Source organism: Nomascus leucogenys, chromosome 16, assembly GCF_006542625.1.
Source record: "Nomascus leucogenys isolate Asia chromosome 16, Asia_NLE_v1, whole genome shotgun sequence".
NCBI classification, from domain to species: domain Eukaryota; kingdom Metazoa; phylum Chordata; class Mammalia; order Primates; family Hylobatidae; genus Nomascus; species Nomascus leucogenys.
In genome coordinates, this window is record NC_044396.1 from 10625983 (window position 1) to 10646925 (window position 20943).

Here is a 20943-nt window from a genome sequence, read left to right on the forward strand (position 1 = left end):
AGACCAGCCTGGCCAACATGGCGAAACCCTGTCTATACTAAAAATACAAAAAAATTAGCCTAGTGTGGTGGTGGGTGCCTGTAATCCCAGCCACTTGGGAGGCTGAGGCAGGAGAATTGCTTGAACCCAGGGGGCGGAGGTTGCAGTGAACCGAGATCACACCATTCCATTGCAATGCAGCCTGGACAACAAGAGCGAAACTCTGATTCAATATGTATATCTATCTATATCTATATCTATATCTATATCTATATCTATATCTATATATATCTATATCTATGTCTTTATATCTATATCTATATCTACATATATCAATATATATCATATATATATGATATCTCTATCTCTGTCTGTCTGTCTGTCTGTCTATCTATCTATCTATCTATCTATCTATCTATCTATCTATCTATCGACACCAGTCATGGATTAGGGCCTGCCATAATAACTCCATTTTAACTTGATTACCTCAATAAAGACCCTATCTCCAAATAAGGGCACATTCTAAGGGTACTGGGAGGTTAACACACCAATATATCTTTTGTTTGGGGGCACAGTTCAAATGATAATGACTATTTTCCCAAAAAGCATTCATTAATGAGTCGATATGAACTGGAGTCCTTTTGGGAAGAAAAGCATCCGTCTGTCTTCTGTCTCCTTCTCTGGGTTGCATTTTCTGAGGGCAAGACCTGTGTCTCCTGAAGAAAAGTGGTACAGCATGTAGTTGCTCATTGTACAATGAGCAACTGACTGTAAATACTTATTCAGATACCACTTTTCTTCAAGAGAAACCTGGCATGGCAGGGAAGCTCCAAGGGCTCTATAAGGATGGAATTCATGTGGCGGTAAGTAAGTTCATGCAAAGCAATCTCACGTTTTGTGTCACATTTCTCAGCATAGTGACAGTAAGATAAATTATGTTTCGAATCCAATGAAAACACCTACATCAGTCAGGTATTGGGGCCAGGCAAAGGTAATAATAGCTAACATACATTCTCTCAGTTAACTCTCATGAGAGCCCTCTGAGGTAGTTACAGGTATCAGTCCCATTTTATTGGGTAAAGAAGCAAGATAGGTATGAGAGAGAGATATTGGGTGGCCCAAGGTCACTCAGCTGGTAGGTGGTGGAGCCAGGATTTGGCTCAGTTCTGATACCAAAGCCAATGTTCTTTTTTTTTTTTTATTATACTTTAAGTTCTAGGGTACATGTGCACAATGTGCAGGTTTGTTACATATGTATACATGTGCCATGTTGGTGTGCTGCACCCATTAACTCGTCATTTACATTAGGTATATCTCCTAATGCTATCCCTCCCCTCTCCCCCTACCCCACGACAGGCCCTGGTGTGTGATGTTCCCCATCCTGTGTCCAAGTATTCTCATTGTTCAATTCCCACCTATAAGTGAGAACGTCCGGTGTTTGGTTTTCTGTCCTTGAGATAGTTTACTGAGAATGATGGTTTCCAGCTTCATCCATGTCCTTACAAAGGACATGAACTCATCCTTTTTTATGGCTGCATAGTATTCCACGATGTATACATGCCACATTTTCTTAATCCAGTCTATCATTGATGGACATTTGGGTTGGTTCCAAGTCTTTGCTATTGTGAATAGTGCCACAATAAACATACGTGTGCATGTGTCTTTATAGCAGCATGATCTATAATCCTTTGGGTATATACCCAGCAATGGGATGGCTGGGTCAAATGGTATTTCTAGTTCTAGATCCCTGAGGAATTGCCACACTGTCTTCCACACTGGTTGAACTAGTGTCATTGAACTTTTACACCAACAGTGTAAAAGTGTTCCTGTTTCTCCACATCCTCTCCAGCACCTGTTGTTTCCTGACTTTTTAATGATCACCATTCTAACTGGTGTGAGATGGTATCTCATTGTGGTTTTGATTTGCATTTCTCTGATGACCAGTGATGATGAGCATTTTTTCATGTGTCTTTTGGCTGCATAAATGTCTTCTTTTGAGAAGTGTCTTTTCATATCCTTTGCCCACTTTTTGACGGGGTTGTTTGATTTTTTCTTGTAAATTTGTTTAAGTTCTTTGTAGATTCTGGATATTAGCCCTTTGTCAGATGAGTAGATTATAAAAACTTTCTCCCGTTCTGTAGGTTGCCTGTTCACTCTGGTGGTAGATTCCTTTGCTGTGAAGAAGCTCTTTAGTTCAATTAGATCCCATTTGTCAATTTTAAGCCAATGTTCTTAGTTCCCATTATACTCTGCCTTTCTGCTTGTATTATGAGCTAGGTTTTGGGAACCTGGGCTCACAAGTTGGAATACACTTTGATGGTCATCTCAATACCCTCTTCAATGCAGGAGACCCTACTCTAACCTCAGAACCAGTGGTGAGCCTGCAGTATTTTCAGGCTTAAATTTCACTTTCTATAAAATGAAGAAGTTGGGCTCTATAGCTCCTACCAACTTAGTAACTCTGCGATCATGCAAAAATCCCAGGAAATGCATTCTTCCAAGAGGTGTGGTTGCAAATTCTAATTATAAGAAAAAGTCTTTCTTATAATGAATCAGTATGTATCCCCCTGCAGCTTCTATCCTTTTCTCCTTGTTTGGCCCTTCTGAAGCAACAGAGAGAATAGTCTACTCCATCTATATGATAGCTCTTTATAGACAACAGCCTTTCTTGTTTTGACACCATCTCCAAACATTTTCCCACATTGGTTCTCTTCCTCTGGGCAAACTCCATGTTGTCAAATAAATCTATCTTAAAAAAATGAACTAGAAGGTCTGAAAAAATTGAGTAGCTTAGTGTCTGCTACATGCAAAATCAAAGCAGTGGACTCCATTCTTTCTCCTGTTTGGGTGCTCTTTCTTCTGCAGAGCATCATGGAGGGAAATGAAGCTAGCCGATTATACTAGGGCTGTGGGAAGAGTGAGTCAACCACAGATGTTTTGACACGCAGGAGCTCTGCCACTTTTCAGGTGCTTGCTAGAGCTCAGCCCACCAGAACTTTTCAAACCCACTGCAATGGACTGAATATATGTGTCCTGCTGCCAAATCCTATGTTGGAATCCTAATCCCCAGTGTGATGGTTTTAGGAGATGGGGCCTTTGGGAAGTAATTAGATCATGAGGGTGAAGCACTCATGAATGGGATTAGCACCCTTATGAGGGCCTCTTTTTATAAAAGAGACCATGTGCAAGCTGGAAGAGATCCCTCACCAGAACCCTACCATGCTGGCACCCTGATCTCAGACTTCCAGCCTCCAGAACTGTGATAAATATATTTATGTTGTTTATAAGCTACCCAGTCTATGGTACTTTGTTATGGCAGCTGGAACAGACCAAGACACCCGCCTACTTCCTCATCCATTTCTAGCATTGACTCAGGCTTGCTCATAGGTTCACCTTTATCTCATCACTTACCTAGTTAAGTCCCAATCATTGTATTTCTTTAGAATGTCTGGGGTGGGGGAGGTGTTTGCCTTCCTACTGCCACCTCTCCTGGCCCGTCCCTGATACAGAGGTTCCTGGCTTTCCACTGCAGGCCCCATCCTCTCCCATTCCTATCCACCCCATTTACTGTTGCCAGAGTAACTCTTCTGCAACATAGCCTCCTCTTGCAACTCCTTAATCACCTGCCACCTTCTTTCTCTGCCCGTTGGCCTATGGCCAGGGCCTCTGTCCAACAGAGCCACCTTCCCAGTGGACTCCACACTTACAGGTCTCATCTCAGTCTGTCATGATGAGAATGACTCCTTTTTCTTAGTTTATATCTAAAGAACCGACACAGAGAATTTCCTAAAAAAAAGTTTGTTATTAATTTAATATGAACTCTTACTTTTGTGAGCAGTAAATACCCATCTGGTTCCTGACACTGAGGGAAGGACTTATTTGTGTTCTTCTCCAGAAGTCAAAAGGACCAAGTCTGGCTGGACTGCTCTGGTTTTGAACACAATTCCCTTGGTCATTAAAACATTTTGAGTTGTTTGAGTTTGTAATTAAAGAAAACACCTCCTCCCAAATTAATCCCAAAGAAATTCATCCAATTTTAGCGACTCAGAGGAAGATATTATGGATCCTAACATCTGACAAATACCAATTCCAGATGGTGAGAATGAAAGAATATTAAAAGTAAAAAAGCCTGGTAATTAAATGGACAAGTGGATGACATGATGGCTTTGGGTTTCTGGATGAGTCCCAGATGGAGGATAAGGATCCACTCCAGCTGTGTAGCAGGGCGCGGCATCCCCAGGAATGACACTTAGAGTTTCCACTTATCTGCAAGTCAGTTCTGTGAGAAAGATATTAGATTCACTTCTCTTTCCAATAGCAGATGTATTTTTAAAATGACTTTGGTTGGGTCCAGTTCCTTATTTCCTCACTGAGAGTTTATTCCACAATGATATCCCATGACTGCCAGGAGCATCAGAGATTAGGACTCCCAAAAGCATACTCCTGAATTACTTCCTGCCATTGCAAGCCATTCTCAAGGCCTGGGCCCCAGGTCCCCTTTTCAGGGCCCAGCTTGGAAAGGAGTGAAGGCTTACAGCTGGGGACCATGGACAACAACTTAGTCCATAAGGCCATGGATTTCCTGGAAGTAAGAGTGTTGGCTTGTGCTTCTCAGCACTTCAGGCAGCACTGCACCCTCCCTTTTCCTTCTATGGATGACGGACATTCCCATCTCTTGCAAAAACTTTAGCAAGCTCTCGAGGGTAAGGGTGAAGCTTGGTGTGGATGGATGACATAGAGAAACTGCTACAGGAAGCACCATCTCATCTGAATGATATTTGGGGCTTGAACAAAGCATAACTGTTAAGACTTTTAATTACCAAAACAAAGTCTTAAATACAGATGCTGAATACGTGGGATCAGAGGGTCATGCAAGGACCATTACAGACTGATTTCAGTGGAGTGTTTGTAATTCATAGATTCATCTGATGAAGTTATTAAGACTCATATGTGCCAGGCATGTGGCTTAGTGCTGGAAATGTGCAAATGGGAAGAATTCAGTAATTGTTGAATTGCACGTGTGTGTGCATACACACACAGTATTCCCATTCACATAATCTTTCAACACCTGGAGATTGTTGGTTTGAAGCACCAGCTGTAGCTGCTTGCATTTGCTTTGGATACCTGATTTCCTCATTTACTTTTTACTCCTGATTTAATTTGATGTTGCCATTATGTAAGAGAAGCTTAGATGTTGGGAGAGAGGTGGAAAGAGAAATATGTATTTGGTGTAAGACGTTTTTGTGCACATCTGAGCTGTTGATTTAATGAGATGACATGCAGGTCTGCAAATTGAATGAGAAAGGGGAGAGAAGGGATTTACACACTGGCTGGATAATTACAGATTTGTTTAACTGTCACTGGGATTCCATTTCATGGTTTTGTTTTTATAATTAAAATTATTTCACCACTGGGTTAAAACCTTATATCTTAAGTGTCACCCAGAAGCATAGTTTTGTGATTGAGTTCTTCTGGAAAGCTTTTGAAACATAAGGTTTACCAAGGAAATAATAAAATACAGACACAATAAATACGGGGTGCAAAGTCAAGGTGGTTGATTAACGTGTAAAGATTATTGAAGTGTGCAGCGAAATATGGGGTAATCTGGTAGACATGGTTTATTGGTAAAAATTTTAAAACACAGGGTATTTTAAAATAAATAAAACCCAACTTTGATTAGTATGTGCACTTTCAGTAACAGAATACATAATCTTGAAAAAATATTGGAGTCCCTTTTGAGGTACAATGGTTTAGCACCGATTTTTCATTTGAAATTAGTGTTTACTCTCAGCCAGAGAAAACTCCCAGATGTGTTTTTCATTAGGCCATGTATTTAATTAGAAGCCATAATTATAGAGCACTTTGCAATGTGCAATGTGTTATTCCTCATAGATGAACCTATACTAATATTAATAACTATCATTCATTAAGGGTTTGTCTTGTACCTGGCCCTGTGGTAAGCACTTCACGAACTCAATTCTCAGAAAAACCCTGTGGCTATTTTTATGTGCATTTTACAAATTAGAAGCCTGCTACCAAGTGAAGTTAATAAGTACCTTGCCCAGGGTTATGGAGAGGCAGAGCTGGAATCTCTGCCTCTTGGTCTGTTCTCTCTGACTCCAAAGTGTAAGCCTTTAATCACTGCACTGACCCTGAATGTATTTGAGTGGGGAAGTATTTGTACAGGGTTGCATCTGCTTAGCTATGTCCTGCATATTAACAGGGTGTGTGGTTGGAAAGAATACCTGGTCACTTTGTCTTCTCCAGCAACCAGCACCTCAGTTTCGTGCTCTGTAAAATGGGGATCGTAATTCCTATTACTTACAGGGTTGTTGTGAGTTTTCAATGAGATAACACATAAGAAAAATGTTATAACTTGGAAGGAGTCATGTAAATATAAATACCAATTATGTTAATTTTACTATGACAATATTTATCTGTCAATCCTCACAAATTCTGTGGATATAGTTACTCCTGTATTGGAGGCAGAGTGTCTAGCTGGCTTTTTAAAGTTTAAAAAACAGAAATGTGCTTAGGAGTAAAATCCTTTTGCTAATCCTCCACTTTCCCCCTGCAGATCAAATGGGAATACCCATGTCTCCCTAGAGATGGAGAGTTTTGTTTAACTGAAAAATGACTTGGCTTCTGAAAAGTGTTCTTTCCTTCTCCATAAATATTTAAAAGCTCTATTATCATTGGAAGAACTTTCTTTGCACGTTCACCACTGCATCCACTCTCATATTTTTCCTTTCCATTCTTTTTTCCCCCTAGTAACCCCAAAGCTTTTAAAGAGAAACTTTGGGATTTTTTCTTTCCTAAAAGGGATATTTATTTTATTCCGAAATGTCAGATGAGTCACTGCAGTTGGAAGAGGGCCATTTAAGATAGTGGATGCTGAACTGCTAAATAAATAATAGTTGACATGCCCAGAGCAATTTCTCTTAGCACGTGTAGACCTAAGAAGAGCCTTCGTTCAAAGACAGAGTTGCTCAGGCTTTCATGGTTCAGAAGCAGCAGATAAGGTATAAAGTACATATACTGGGAACCAATCCACTATATGAAAGAACCATCTGGAGAAGTTTCTGAAAATTCATTTCCACTTAGTAAATATTTGCTGAGGGCCAAACACACAGAAAGAGCTATGTTAGCGACTAAAGGGGTACAAACATGAGTAAGATGCAGAGCTTGTTTGCAAGATGTTTTTATATTATTGAGAAGGAAAAGAATACAAGTAAGTGCAACATAAGCAGAATAACACACATGTCTAACAAAGATACAACATGTTGGATTAAGAAGGGGGGCTGGATCACCTCCTGTTGGGGAAAAGAAAAGAGACTCCATGAAGAAGTTGGGACACGGGGAACAAACAGTGGTCCAGCTTGGCTAGAGTGTTGGGTGACTGTAGGAAAATAATGCGAAATAGGATGAAAAGGTGAGTCGTTCAGGTGACATTGCAGGCAGTCTTCAATATTAGGCCCACGAAGGAGACTCAGTGAGGAGCTGGTCCCTGGAATTATCCCGTTTTTCACATCTACTGCAGGTCCTTATGTAGGGTTATAATAAACCTACATCTTTTGTGGGGTACCTTGGGTGGATTTCTTGTACAAAATGAGCATGACCAAAGCTAACCTCCTTGCTTTGTTATTTTTCCCTCCATTTATTATATCTGCTCTTCCCCAGGGCTTGATATCAGAGCTGTGGGTGTGTGATAATTGGCTACAGCTATTGATGGCAAAGGGATTCCTTGCTCAGCCCATTTGAAATCTTTTAATCTGGATTGCACAATCCTGTAATGATTGGAATGGATCAGGGCAGGGAGGAGGGTCCTTAAGTTATTGGTTCTCAACCCTGGCTGCATATTAGAATCACTTAGGAAGGTTTTAAAAATTCTGGTCCTTTGGCCCCATCTCAGGATAACTGAATTAGAATCCTTGAAGTTGGGATTAGACATTAGTTTTAATTAGTTTTTAATTTTTAGGAAATTCCTCTGGTGATTCCAATGTACTATGAGAGTTAGGAACCACTGCTTAGATAATTTCTGTCAGGAAACAAAAAAGTCAAGGTGTCAAATAGCCTAACATTTCCCTTTTTGATATCTTTTACTTGAAGTCAGGGTAAAACTCAAAGTGTGATTTCTCAGTGTAAGTTCCCATTCAAACATTATCTATAAGTAACAGCCAGCACCCTTGCTAGAGAGAACAACAGAGATCGCATATTTGCCTAACATAGGAACCAAGGCCAGCTAAAATCAGGATTGTGATTTTTGACAAATTGACCCCTGCCTTTTGTTCTACAACACTGTCTTACGAGACAATGACTTCAGAATCCACAGTGTAACCAGCACTTCCTTCTCCGGACACATAATGTTGATATGGCAAGTGGGATTGCTGATCCCAGCTGTTACAGGAAAGGGGTCCTGATCCACACACTAAGAGAGGGTTCCTGGATCTTACACAAGAAAGAATTCAGGGCAAGTCTGCAGTGCAAAGCAAAAGCAAGTTTATTAAGCAAGTAAAGTGGTGAAAGAACGGCTACTCCATAGACAGAGTACAGTGTTCCCGAAAGTAAGAGGAGGAACACGTCCATCCTAGGTACAATGCTTGTATATATAGGATAAGAAAAGATCATGGGGAGATGTGCTCTGCTACAAGGGTTTGTGATAAAGGATTTATTTTCTTAATTACTATATTTTGCAAGAATCAATATTATCTTTACAGCAAAATTAAGAATGCCTTTGCCTGGGTCTGTTTAGTAAACATTATCAATTTGTTTCTTTAACCATAAACATCTAGAGGCTAAGAATACCTTTCTGGGAATGCAGCCCAGCCAGCCCCAGCCTCATTTTCGTAAACCTCATTCAAGATGGAGTCACTTTGTTTCTTTCTTTTTTTTTTTTTTTTGATCATTTTCTTTTTTTTTTTAAATTTTATTATTATTATACTTTAAGTTTTAGGGTACATGTGCACAATGTGCAGGTTTGTTACATATGCATACATGTGCCATGTTGGTGTGCTGCACCCATTAACTCGTCATTTAGCATTAGGTATATCTCCTAATGCTATCCCTCCCCGCTCCCCCCACCCCACAACAGTCCCCGGAGTGTGATGTTCCCTTTCCTGTGTCCATGTGTTCTCATTGTTCAATTCCCACCTATGAGTGAGAATGTGCGGTGTTTGGTTTTTTGTCCTTGCGATAGTTTGCTGAGAATGATGGTTTCCAGCTTCATCCATGTCCCTACGAAGGACATGAACTCATCATTTTTTATGGCTGCATAGTATTCCATGGTGTATATGTGCCACATTTTCTTAATCCAGTCTATTGTTGTTGGACATTTGGGTTGGTTCCAAGTCTTTGCTATTGTGAATAGTGCCGCAATAAACATACGTGTGCAGGTGTCTTTATAGCAGCATGATTTATAGTCCTTTGGGTATATACCCAGTAATGGGATGGCTGGGTCAAATGGTGTTTCTAGTTCTAGATCCCTGAGGAATCGCCACACTGTGAGTCACTTTGTTTCGAACGCCTCTGACACAGCTAGTTGAAATAGATTTTTTCTGCCAAAGAGACTTTTACTTAGCATCCTTCAAGATAATGTCAGACTCCTTGCATAGGGTTCTTCTGGTTCAAGTCCCTCAAAACAAGAAGTCTGGTTTCTAAGAGCTTTATGCTTTGCCTTGAATTATCTGGATAATTCCTTCAAGCACTTCATTCTGTATATAGACTTTTCCCTGGGTTAAGAATTCCAGATTCAAAAATATGGAGCACCGTATTTTATGTCTATGCTGCTCCCCAGAGTCATAAATTGAAGGGAGTACCCTTCACAAATACCAGCCCAAAGTCAATACCAATCTGGTCCAAAGTCACAGATTGTTTTGACTTCACAGTTGTCATGTGGGAAATTACTGTGATAAACTAGTAGCCTGAAAGTAATTTATCAGGTAAGCTATAGTAGCCTGAAAAGTACATTATCAGGCAAGCTAGAATAAAAACTACACTTCCCAGACTTCCTTGCAGCCAGGTCTGGCTATGTCACTAAGTATTGGCCAATGGGATATAAGTAGAAATGAAATGTATCATTTCACCAATCTCAGAAGGAAGGAATATATTTTCTCTCTCCCCTTCCTGCTGGCTGGAATGAGGACTTCATGAAAAGTCATCTGGGGCCATGTGGTTGAGGGCAACTATCATGTGAGAGAGAAATATATTTCTATCTTGTTTATACCAGTGTTATTTTGGGTTGCTTTCACACACAACTGAACTCATATTCGAACCATACACCATCCCTCAGAGTCTTAAGTACTATTACAAAAATATTCTGTAGGCACTTGTCCCCAGGAAGGGAAGTTGGGAAGAAAACTTAATTTGCAACACAATGATTTAATCAACAACATTTTGTTGAAAGTAGCCTGATTTGAGTTTATCATATGGCCAAGGAGAAATGGATCTCATGAAAATCAAATATTCCAGAGGGGTCACTGAACCATAGGTGTGCGCTATGTCCAGCCTCTGACATATTGGAAAACTCGGCTAAGTAGGAGAAAGAAACACAGCAGAAACAAACTCCATTCCAAAGAGAAGAACAAAATGTTAGCCACACTTTAAAAGGAGACATCCCCATGTTTCGTGCACATTTCACTGGGAATCATTTATTTAAAATAAGTCTATATGTTCAACCTGTCTCCCAGGACAAAAAAAGATTGCATTTCTGAATTACGTGCATGAGTTGCTTTGCTAAAGTCATAAATTCAAAGGAAAGAGCAAAATGTGAAAGATGTTAAAATCTAGGGAGCACTTTTGACTGAGACAGTGAGCCCCATACCTTTCCTTACTGAGTTTGGCCACCATTTGTCTCTGTATGAGCTCCCTAAGCAATGATACTTCTGGATATCTGTGGAGAGGAGGGGCTCAACTCTATATTTCATAAGGTTCACTTCATTTTTCCTCAGTCCCAGAGAAGGCAGTCTAGCATATAGCATGTTTAGGAAAGAAACTAATGAGCTGTCAGGAAGGGCAGATGAGAAGCAATTCACTGAGTAGTCAGTATCTTAGGCCATGTTCTTGTCAAGTTGGTGAACTTTTCTGCTTCTCAGTTCTTCCTAGGAACTCATGTATTACCCTCAGGGCATTGCATCCTGTCAACCCACTTGGGTCATCTAATCCATTCACACTGGTTCCAGTTTTCTTGGCACATAAGAACTGAAGACACACTTGATGTATGTACATATTTCTTCCTATTGAGCCACCCTTCTTGCCTCGGTTCCAGTGCAGACTCAGACATTTCAAGAGCACAAGGTTTAACAAAACATATGGCACCAAGTTACATGAAATGTGGTGTTTAATTCCACCCAGAACTGTTTTTGGTGATATAGTGTGGAGTTTTAAAATAATATTTTAGCACAAAAAATGTAAATGTTCTTGTAAGTGTCACATCTTTCCCAAGTGCTTTGGTTGATTCATCGTTAAGTGAAAAGCCTTAATTATATTGCTGTTACTCATTAATAGCTGAAGTGCAGGATAAGTGGGGATATTCAGTCTCAGAGCTTTCTGAGTGCTGACTTGATGAGACGACTCATAGACATTGGGGAAAAACATGTCCCACAAGGAGATAGGATGATGGATTTGCTGATTTATTTGGTGCTATAACCAATATTCAGGAAAGGATGTAGCACTTTTTAGAGAAAATAATTGCTGAGATTGAAGTGTCGTGTTCTTACAGGTCACAGAGTTTCTTTCAGATCTGCCAGTATTCTCTAGGCATTCTCATAGGCTCCTGATATCAGCTTCTCCCTGAAACTGTGAACCTCTATCTAGGATATATTGTTATGGTCCTTTCCTCCAAAGACCATAAGGAAAGAGGGGGCTGCAGGTTCTGAGAGGGAAAAATGAGAACCAGTTGGCCGTGAAGGCAAGGAGGACAAGGTCTGAGGACCAAAGGAAGAATGAATCAAGAGAAAAAGCAACTTAACATATGGGTACACAATAGGCTGGCGGAGGTGAGAGCAATTTGTAGCTCAAAAGCCAGACAAATCACCCCAAGGCAATTGTGGGTACCAGGGCCTACCAGGGAAGGGCCCTAATGGGCAGAGGCAAAAAGCTGAGCTTTGTTCCTTTAGCTAATTTAGTCTCCCTGGGATGGCCTGCTTAGAGTGGATAAGGAGAAGTGGTCCAAAAAGCTAACATTGATTGACAAAGCTAACATTGCCTCATTCAATCCTCACAAATTGGTTTTCAAGGCAGGTATTATTATCTGTATTCTTCCCAGAGAAACTGGGAAGTTAAGTAACTTGACAGAAGTTACTCAGTCAGAAGTGATATGATATGGATTCATTTCTTCATTCATTCATTCATTCATTCATTCATCCTGTAGTTGGGGTCTATAAGTTTATAAGCGATTACTTGTATGTGCAGAGGAATATGTAGGTTCTTTGTTTTCTATAACTCAGGCCCCCTCACTGATGTTCTGTGGCACAGGGGTGCAATTGAGTTGCAGGGGTGCAGAGACCTTGATGTCCTCTGCCTCTTGGAACCTGGGCAGGGTTGGGAGTCCCTAGCTAGTTGTCTTGACTGCTTTCCTTTATGCTCTATACAGGTATTATCATTTTCCATCTGTGCTACCATGTGAAAAAGGCTGGGAAACTCTACTGGAAACTGTCCTCGCTCTTGGGACCCACCCTGCCAGGCAAAAGGGGTATGTACATCCACTTCCCAGTTGATGAGATGATGACTTCTCAGTCTTTTCCAGTTTAAACTGCCTTTTTCAAGTTAGCTCATTGCCTTCCACAGAAATGCTTGAATTTTCAAAATTTCTTTCCTTCCCCCTTTTTCGTTCTGGGCTGGCTCCCAGTGTATGGGCGTGCAGTTCCTCAGCTTGTGTTTTCTAGATCCTTGCTGGCTTTAATGGAAGGGTCTTGGCCTGCTTGACTGAGTATACCAGCTCTGTCCGTCTTGATTTCACTGCTGGTGTCACTGGTCCTGTCTGGCTTTGGGTCCCATGCTGGGATCAGCAGTCGCTGACCTTGGACCTTGCTTTTGTCTCCAGTTTCAAGGTTCCTGCTCCTGATGGGCTTGTCTTCCTAATCTCAGGCCTCCTTAGTCCTCATTCCTCCCTCCACCTCTGTGTCCCCAACCAGGGCACATGGGAACTTCTAGACCGTCTGAATATAGTGCACCAGTCACGAGAAACCACCAGTGCCAGCTCAGGCTGTCTGTCTAGACTTTTCTCTGTATTGCCCCGAGGCCCAGCCAACTGAGTGCAGCCCTGGGCCCTGCACATTGGAGGCCATCCCTTATCTGTTCCTTTGGCTGCACCCCTTCCTTCTAGTGAGGAGTCCACGGGGCCAAGAGGTTGTGCTCTTTTCTTAGACCACACTTCGGGTAGTCAGGACTCTGAAATTCCTGTGTAAACATCCCTGAGGCTGCGTCCAGGACCTTGCATGCCATCTCCCAGGCCACCACTGTATATCTATCTGGGCCCAAGGATGGCCAGGGAGCAACAGTTTAGGGGGTCTGTGGACATTTGGGTGGCCCCCAGTGTGGTGCAGAGTGGAGCCAAGAGTGGGAAGAAAACTGGAGTTAGGGTTGGGCACGGTGGCTCACGCCTGTAATCCCAGCACTCTGGGAGGCCGAGGTGGTGGATCACTTGAGACCAGGAGTTCGAGACCAGCCTGGCCAACATGGTGAAACCCTGTCTCTACTAAAAATACAAAAATTAGCTGGGCGTGGTGGTGCGTGCCTATAATCCTAGCTACTAAGGTGGCTGAGGCAGGAGAATCCCTTGAACATGGGAGGCAGAGGTTGCAGTGAGCCGAGATTGCACCTCTGCACTGCAGCCTGGGCAACAGAGGGAGATTCTGTCTCAAAAAAGAAAGCAAAACCAAAACAACACTGAGTTAGGTCAGAAGGTCAGAGAAGGTGACCTCTTTTCCAGGCACCACACCTGCTCCTCCCTCTGCTAAGGTGCACATCTGCAAGTGTGCCAAGCTGGGTGTGATGCTGTGCAGGACCTGGGGCTTCTGGAGAAGCATGCAGCAGCCCCCACCCTACTGTGTCATGAAATCTGGCCGCTGGTCCTGGTGCCCTCTGGTTTTTCCACGTGTGTCTGCATGTTTCTACTACAATCAGCAAGGCCCTCGCCCTGCCCTGGGATTTTTGCCTGGTGGTTTTTGGTATGGTGATGATAGCGGTGCTGGGAGTGGGGAAGTGAGTAAGATGTGTCTGACTTCTTGTTTCTCCTTGTTCTTTTTTTCTCTCTGCACACTAAAAGCCTCTCTAATAGAGCTAGAAATTCTTCTTAGAGTGATTTCTAGCTTCCTGTGGCTTGAAGTAAAACTCCCCAGACTTCAAAATTTCATTTTTGGTATCTAAAGGAAGTTGTGTGGAATCTTGCTTTCTTCAAAACCTGACATCTAGCAGTTCTGCTGTAGCAATTTGACAAAGCTGCAATATCCAAGTACATGATTAGCTGGTTCATTTTATTGAACAAGGTATAGATTTGTTTGGTTGCGTTCAAATTCATGTGTTAAATCACCTGTAAGGCTGGGAGCAGGGACTCACACCTGTAATCCCAGCATTTTGGGAGGCCAAGATGGGGAAATTCTTGAGTTCAGGAGTTCGAGACCAGCCTGGACAACCTGGCGAAATCCAGTCTCTACAAAAAATACAAAAATTAGCTCGGTGTGGTGGTGAGTGCCTGTAGTCCCAGTTACTTGGGAGGCTGAGGTGGGAGGATCACTTGATCCTGGGAGGTGGAGGCTGCAGTGAGCTGAGATCAAGCCACTGCACTCCAGGCTGGGTGACAGAGCAAGACCCTGTCCCGAAAAAAAAAAAAAATCACCTGTAGATACTCATCATGTGCAGTGGATCCACATGTGGATTTAGAATAACAGGAAACAACAGCAACAAAAGAAACCCCACAGGTCCTCCTCCATAGATAGTTTGAGAAGCATTGATCAAGAGGACCCATAGCTTAGAGCCCAAAAGCTTATCAAAGACCCTCTTTTCTAGATGGTATCTACCACCTCCCTAAAGAGTAGGTACATTGTTCTCCCAAGGCCACTGAGTTCATAAGATATGAAAGTACTTTCATATACCAATTAATCCAACAACTATCACTGTGCAGTAATTATATTCTAGTTACTTCTGCTATTTAAACTCAGATCTATGCTATTTCAAAGGCTATGCTTATTCCCCTAAACTGGATCTCCTCTGCATGTCAGGTCTACTGAAATTTCCACCATTTGTCTCACAACTTTGGCTTTATTGGTATTTCCTTCTAATCTTCCACTTTTTATTTCCCTTGACCAATTTCTTCCCCTGATTGCCTCATCTGTTCTTGATCTAATTGTTGGTTTATTCCCTGGCTTGGCCAGGGTCTGTATGGACCAGGGGCCCTTGGGGTGCTGGAGGGCACAAAACACCCATGAGTAGCTAAATCTCCTTTGTTGTTTCTGGTGCCTGTCATGGCACAATCAGCATTGGACTTCGGCTTTCTTTTTTTTTTTTATTATTATACTTTAAGTTTTAGGGTACATGTGCACAATGTGCAGGTTTGTTACATATGTATCCATGTGCCATGTTGGTGTGCTGCACCCATTAACTCGTCATTTAGCATTAGGTATATCTCCTAATGCTGTCCCTCCCCCCTCCCTCCACCCCACAACAGGCCCCAGTGTGTGATGTTCCCCTTCCTGTGTCCATGTGTTCTCATTGTTCAATTCCCACCTATGAGTGAGAACATGTGGTGTTTGGTTTTTTGTCCTTGCGATAGTTTGCTGAGAATGATGATTTCCAGCTTCATCCATGTCCCTATAAAGGACATGAACTCACCATTTTTTATGGCTGCATAGTATTCCATGTATATGTGCCGCATTTTCTTAATCCAGTCTATCATTGGTGGACATTTGGGTTGGTTCTAAGTCTTTGCTATTGTGAATAGTGCCGCAATAAACATACATGTGCATGTGTCCTTATAGCAGCATGATTTATAATCCTTTGGGTATATACCCAGTAATGGGATGGCTGGGTCAAATGGTATTTCTAGTTCTAGATCCCTGAGGAATCGCCACACTGACTTCCACAATGGTTGAACTAGTTTACAGTCCCACCAACAGTGTAAAAGTGTTCCTATTTCTCCACATCCTTTCCAGCACCTGTTGTTTCCTGACTTTTTAATGATTGCCATTCTAACTGGTATGAGATGGTATCGCATTGTGGTTTTGATTTGCATTTCTCTGATGGCCAGTGATGATGAGCATTTTTCCATGTGTTTTTTGGCTGCATAAATGTCTTCTTTTGAGAAGTATCTGTTCATATCCTTTGCCCACTTTTTGATGGGGTTGTTTGTTTTATTGACTTCGGCTTTCTTAAAGGATGGTGAAGCTGCACTCCAATAATCCAAGTCACTCTAATGATGATGATTCCTATGCCCAGACCACGTGGCTGAGCACCTGGCCCAAAAGCCACTCCAGGGTTAATCCGTACGTATCCTTTAGGATCCTGTGCAGGTTTGTGTACTCCAGGAAATATTCCCTAGCCCCTGGATAATTTGGGTGTGGACCCACAGCCCTGTAGTTTAGAGGTAAAAATCTGTAGCACCACAGAATCCCAGACATTCTGTGCTTGCTCGGAGCACAGTGAAGCAGCGGGTCTGACTGTTGTTTCCATCCCAGCAATATCACCCTTTCCTGGAAGCTGTCAGAAATGCAAATTCTCAGCACCAAGACCTGCTGAGTCAGAAAGGGTGAAGTTGGAGCTCTGAAATCTGTAACTTAACAAGACCTCCAGGGGATTCTGGTTTTCATTAACATTTGAGAACCACTCTGCAGAGAAATAATCTTACCTGTTAGACTATCAGCTCCCCAAAGTCAGGGATGACGAGCCTGATTGGTCTTTGTGCCCCCAGTATCTAAAAGAGTTCCTGTGCATGTGCCTGGCTTATGACAGATAAAGGTGTGGATTTGCTGCTTTATCGATAATTTTATGACCAGATTCCCATGAAGGCCCCCATTCTGGCTCCCAGTAACAACACTTTTCCTGTCACCTAGAGAGTGTCTGGGAAAACAATAGCAGAATGAGAATAAAGGACATCTTTATAGTAAGTGTGCCAGCCGAAGCCCAGCAGAAAACTGGTAAAGTCTGGGTTAGATCATGCAGTTTTGGCTCAGAGCCTATGTGGGGGGTATCTTTTAGTGACCCCCATTTCAGACCGTGGTTCACACTACCCTCTGCCTGTGGTGTGGAGGAAGGACATTTAGGAGAGAAAGAGGCTGCCAGTTGGTCTGCAAACAGGCCCTGGTTTAACCTATCACCAGGTTAAATCTGCATGTAAGGGTGCTGTAGAAAAGGAAGGTGGGGGATGCTGCTCTTCTGGGGCCCTGAGCCATCTTTCCTACCCAGCCACATGGACTCAAAAAGAATGATAGGAAGCTGGGTGCAGTGACTCATGCCTGTAATCCCAACACTTTAGGAGGCTGAGGTGGGCAGATCACTTGAGGCCAGAAGTTCAAGACCAGCCTGGGCAATAGAGTGAGACCCCTTTTCTTTTCTTTTCTTTTCTTTTCTTTTCTTTTCTTTTCTTTTCTTTTCTTTTCTTCTCTTTCCTTTCCTTTTCTTTTCTTTTTTCTTTCTTTCTTTCTTTCTTTCTTTCTTTCTTTCTTTCTTTCTTTCTCCTTCCTTCCTTCCTTCCTTCCTTCCTTCCTTCCTTCCTTCCTTCCTTCTTTCTTTCTTTCGTCTTTCTTTCTTTCCTATGATAGGAGCAGTGCTGATGAGAATAGGATCTAACACTTATGAACTATTATGTGCCAGACATTTTTCTAAATGGAGCAGAAACAATGACCCAGGTGCCAGTTTTCCAGATGAGAAAACTGAGGCTCGAGGAATATATTGTCAAGCTCATGAAACTGGTAAGTGGTAGAGCCAGAAGCAAGAGTCTCACTATGTTGCTCGGGCTGGTCTCAAACTCCTGGGTTTAAGTGATCCGCCCACCTTGGCCTCCCAAAATGCTGGGATTACATGCATGAGTCAAGTCAAGTCCCAGCCCAAAGCCTGATCTCATAACTACTTTGCTAAACTGCTTCTCCACAGAGAGAGAAGTGCAGAAGGGCCCTAGGGGATGTTTAGGGGCAAGTAGGTGGGAGTGTGGCAGGGACAGAGAAGGACAGGTGGGGACACACAGTGAGAGAATGACTCCTGGGCCTTGTTGGGCCCTAGAGCCTCCTCGTCTACCCAGCCTCTTGGTCTTAAAGAGAATGAGGCTGGCTAGTGTGTCCTGCCTCCTAGGCTTCGTGAGCGCCTGAAGGCCAGAAGTAGGACCTAACAGAGAGGGGAACAAGGCATGCTAAGGGCTCCTGCTTTTAAGGCATCGAATGCCCTCTTCCCTTATCCAAATAATAAGCATGGCCCAATGAATGTCTTCTGGCCAAACTAATAAGGCTAGAAAATCCACCTTCCCTTTGGAGTGTGGTGAGGGGAGCTGGGAGGGAGGGAGGTGGGCAGAGGTGGGCATGGCTTGATGGGGCCGTGCTGCATGGCACCCTATCCTTCCCTAAACCACAGAGAGGTGGGGAAGGGGAGGGCAAGAGAGAAGGAAGGCTCTTGGCATAAGGGGTGTCTCAGCAGTGGGAGTGGGCTGGGGAGTGAAGCCCATGCTTGAGTCAGTTGGGAAGTAAATTGAGAAGAAAAGATAGAAAAGGGGTTCTTTACCCAATTCACATTTGGGCAGCCTCAGAACTTCCTTTAAAAAGGGAGATGACAGTGAATTGGGTAGAGATGATAAGTCAACAAACAAGAAAGTTAAGCCATCATCACTGTTTTCTTGCAAAGGTTTTTCAATATTGTAAAAACTTTTTTTTTCTTTTCAATAAAACCACCAGCTTTGGTGTTTCTCTTTGCATTAAAGGTACATCATTTTTCCTGGAGTGATTAATTGAAAAAGAATTAATTTAGTTCACTTACCGATGTCCCATCTGAAATGAGGGAAATTATAGAAAACAGAGTTGGCTTATGATATATATATTTCCCCCCAAACCAAGCATCTCAAAGATACTGAAATCGACAGAGATTCTTCTTCTTATGTTACAAATGAGGAAACAGACTCAAGGAGACTGAGCTCCTGCCCATGGGTGATCAGTCAGCTGTCGGAGGCAGGATTAGGTCTCAATTCTCTTCTTGCTGTTCTGGCCAGTGTGCATGCTCTTGGGTATTCATGCAGCACAATTTTCACCTGTGCTTTCAAGGCAAGTGACCTATTTCTAAGTAGGCTCATCACAGAGATGCTTTTAATGGATTTACCTCATTTTTAAAGAGAAGAGTTCATTTCTTCTCCTCCCAAGATACATATGATGGATGAAATTATTATCTCATCAGCTTAATTATCTTTTCACTTTGGAGTGCAGGGGACTAGCCACACAGGCTTTCACTGGAAAAAAAAAAAAAAGCCTTGCAGTGGTGAGGACCTCTCTCTATCCCTGGAGGGGGTGCAATGCAGCCCTGCAGAAGTGACATTTATAGGTTGCCAATTTCCATTGTAACTCTGGGAGTCCAGACTGTACACTCATAGAAACATCCCATAGGTATGGCAGCTGTATTAATTCAGGGAGCCTGTGTTTTCTTTATCACTTCCTTCACAAACTGTATGAAGCACAGGAAAGCCTATTTTGGGTTTAGTGACTGAATGGCAACCAGGACAAGGTAAAGCAGATTAAATGGGACTTATTTGAAGGGAGAGAAAATGGAGGCAGGAACCCCATTCATTCATGGAAGTAAACGACGAAAAATCAGTAGCAGTCCTCATGTTAGATGGGCAGGACCTAGCCTAGGAACAGAACTAGCTTTAGGGAGTTGTGGGGTAGGGAGCTTCCCAGATGTCAATCTGTAAACTAGAACCTCCTAGAAATATAGTACAGACTAACTCAGGTTTCCATGTGATGACTTCCATACTGGCCAAATGTAAATCGATTCTGCTCCCACTAAAGTAGGCCCTGCTGTACAGTAGAAATTAAAGATTTACCCTTGACTGCCATCTTTGAGTATCTTTCAACATGCATGTATGTACAAGTTACACGTTCTGTCTGTTCCATTAACGCTGAGACCAGCTCCTGTTGACAGTTGTGAGAAGCTGGTGTTTGCAACTTATTTTGAAATTCAATAATATATGACATGTTACTGTTTAGTGGGTCTCAGTAATTTATTTTAGAGGGATTTATTGCCTACGTCTTTACATAGTTCAATTTGCTTACAAACATTTTTTTTTATTCTGAAGACCTTAGTAATGAATCCCACATGACGGAAAATAGAAAAGAATACAATTTTGTTAATATAAAATCAGTTTCTCTCTGCTTTCATGAAATGTTGAGAAAATCTTTAAAGAGTATTGGTCTGTAGGGGTCACCCAATTATTCATTGCTCAGGCCTCTCACATGTCTAGGTAAGTATAGGTCTACCTACCTTACCAACTGGAGCTGTACAATTGAATGTGGAAACAAGGACAGATTTTACTGATATTACAAAGGAAGAAATGACAAAAACCAAACAGGTGAAAGCAATGAAAAGTGATGCTGCATTGGTTTGCATTCAGCTAACCCAGATTGCCTGAGAGATGTGGCCATTTAGAGTAAATGAAAGAATTGGCACTTTGGGGACCTAATGGCTCTCAGAATCTTAAAGGGGTCAGAATCAGGCCCAACAATGAGATCTTTGGCTCATTTCTGTTTCCAAAGTCACCGTATGCACTCAATCAGAGATTATTCTGAGATTTTCACTGACAGTAATGACAATCAGTGCATATTTGCTACATGAAAGAAATAAGTTAGGAAAAGAAAGTAGAAATAAAAAAATGCCATCCTTGCCAAATTTAGCTGGCACTGGGGCCTAACAGCCGATGTCTAGAAAAATAGGAAAAGAGAAAAGCGAGCAAGCAGTCGGAGGAGGGGTGTGTAAGCACACACACAGAAATCCCCCGCCTCTCCC

General features: G+C 42.3%; 1 long non-coding RNA gene across 1 annotated transcript in view; it reads left to right on the forward strand.

Moving 5' to 3' along the window:
* The window catches only part of LOC115830693, a 518787-nt gene that overhangs the window by 15328 nt on the left and 482516 nt on the right, over positions 1–20943 (forward strand). The window contains exon 2 of the long non-coding RNA XR_004026250.1: positions 12569–12667. This is a non-coding gene — a long non-coding RNA (uncharacterized LOC115830693). The remainder of the gene's footprint in view (positions 1–12568; positions 12668–20943) is intronic.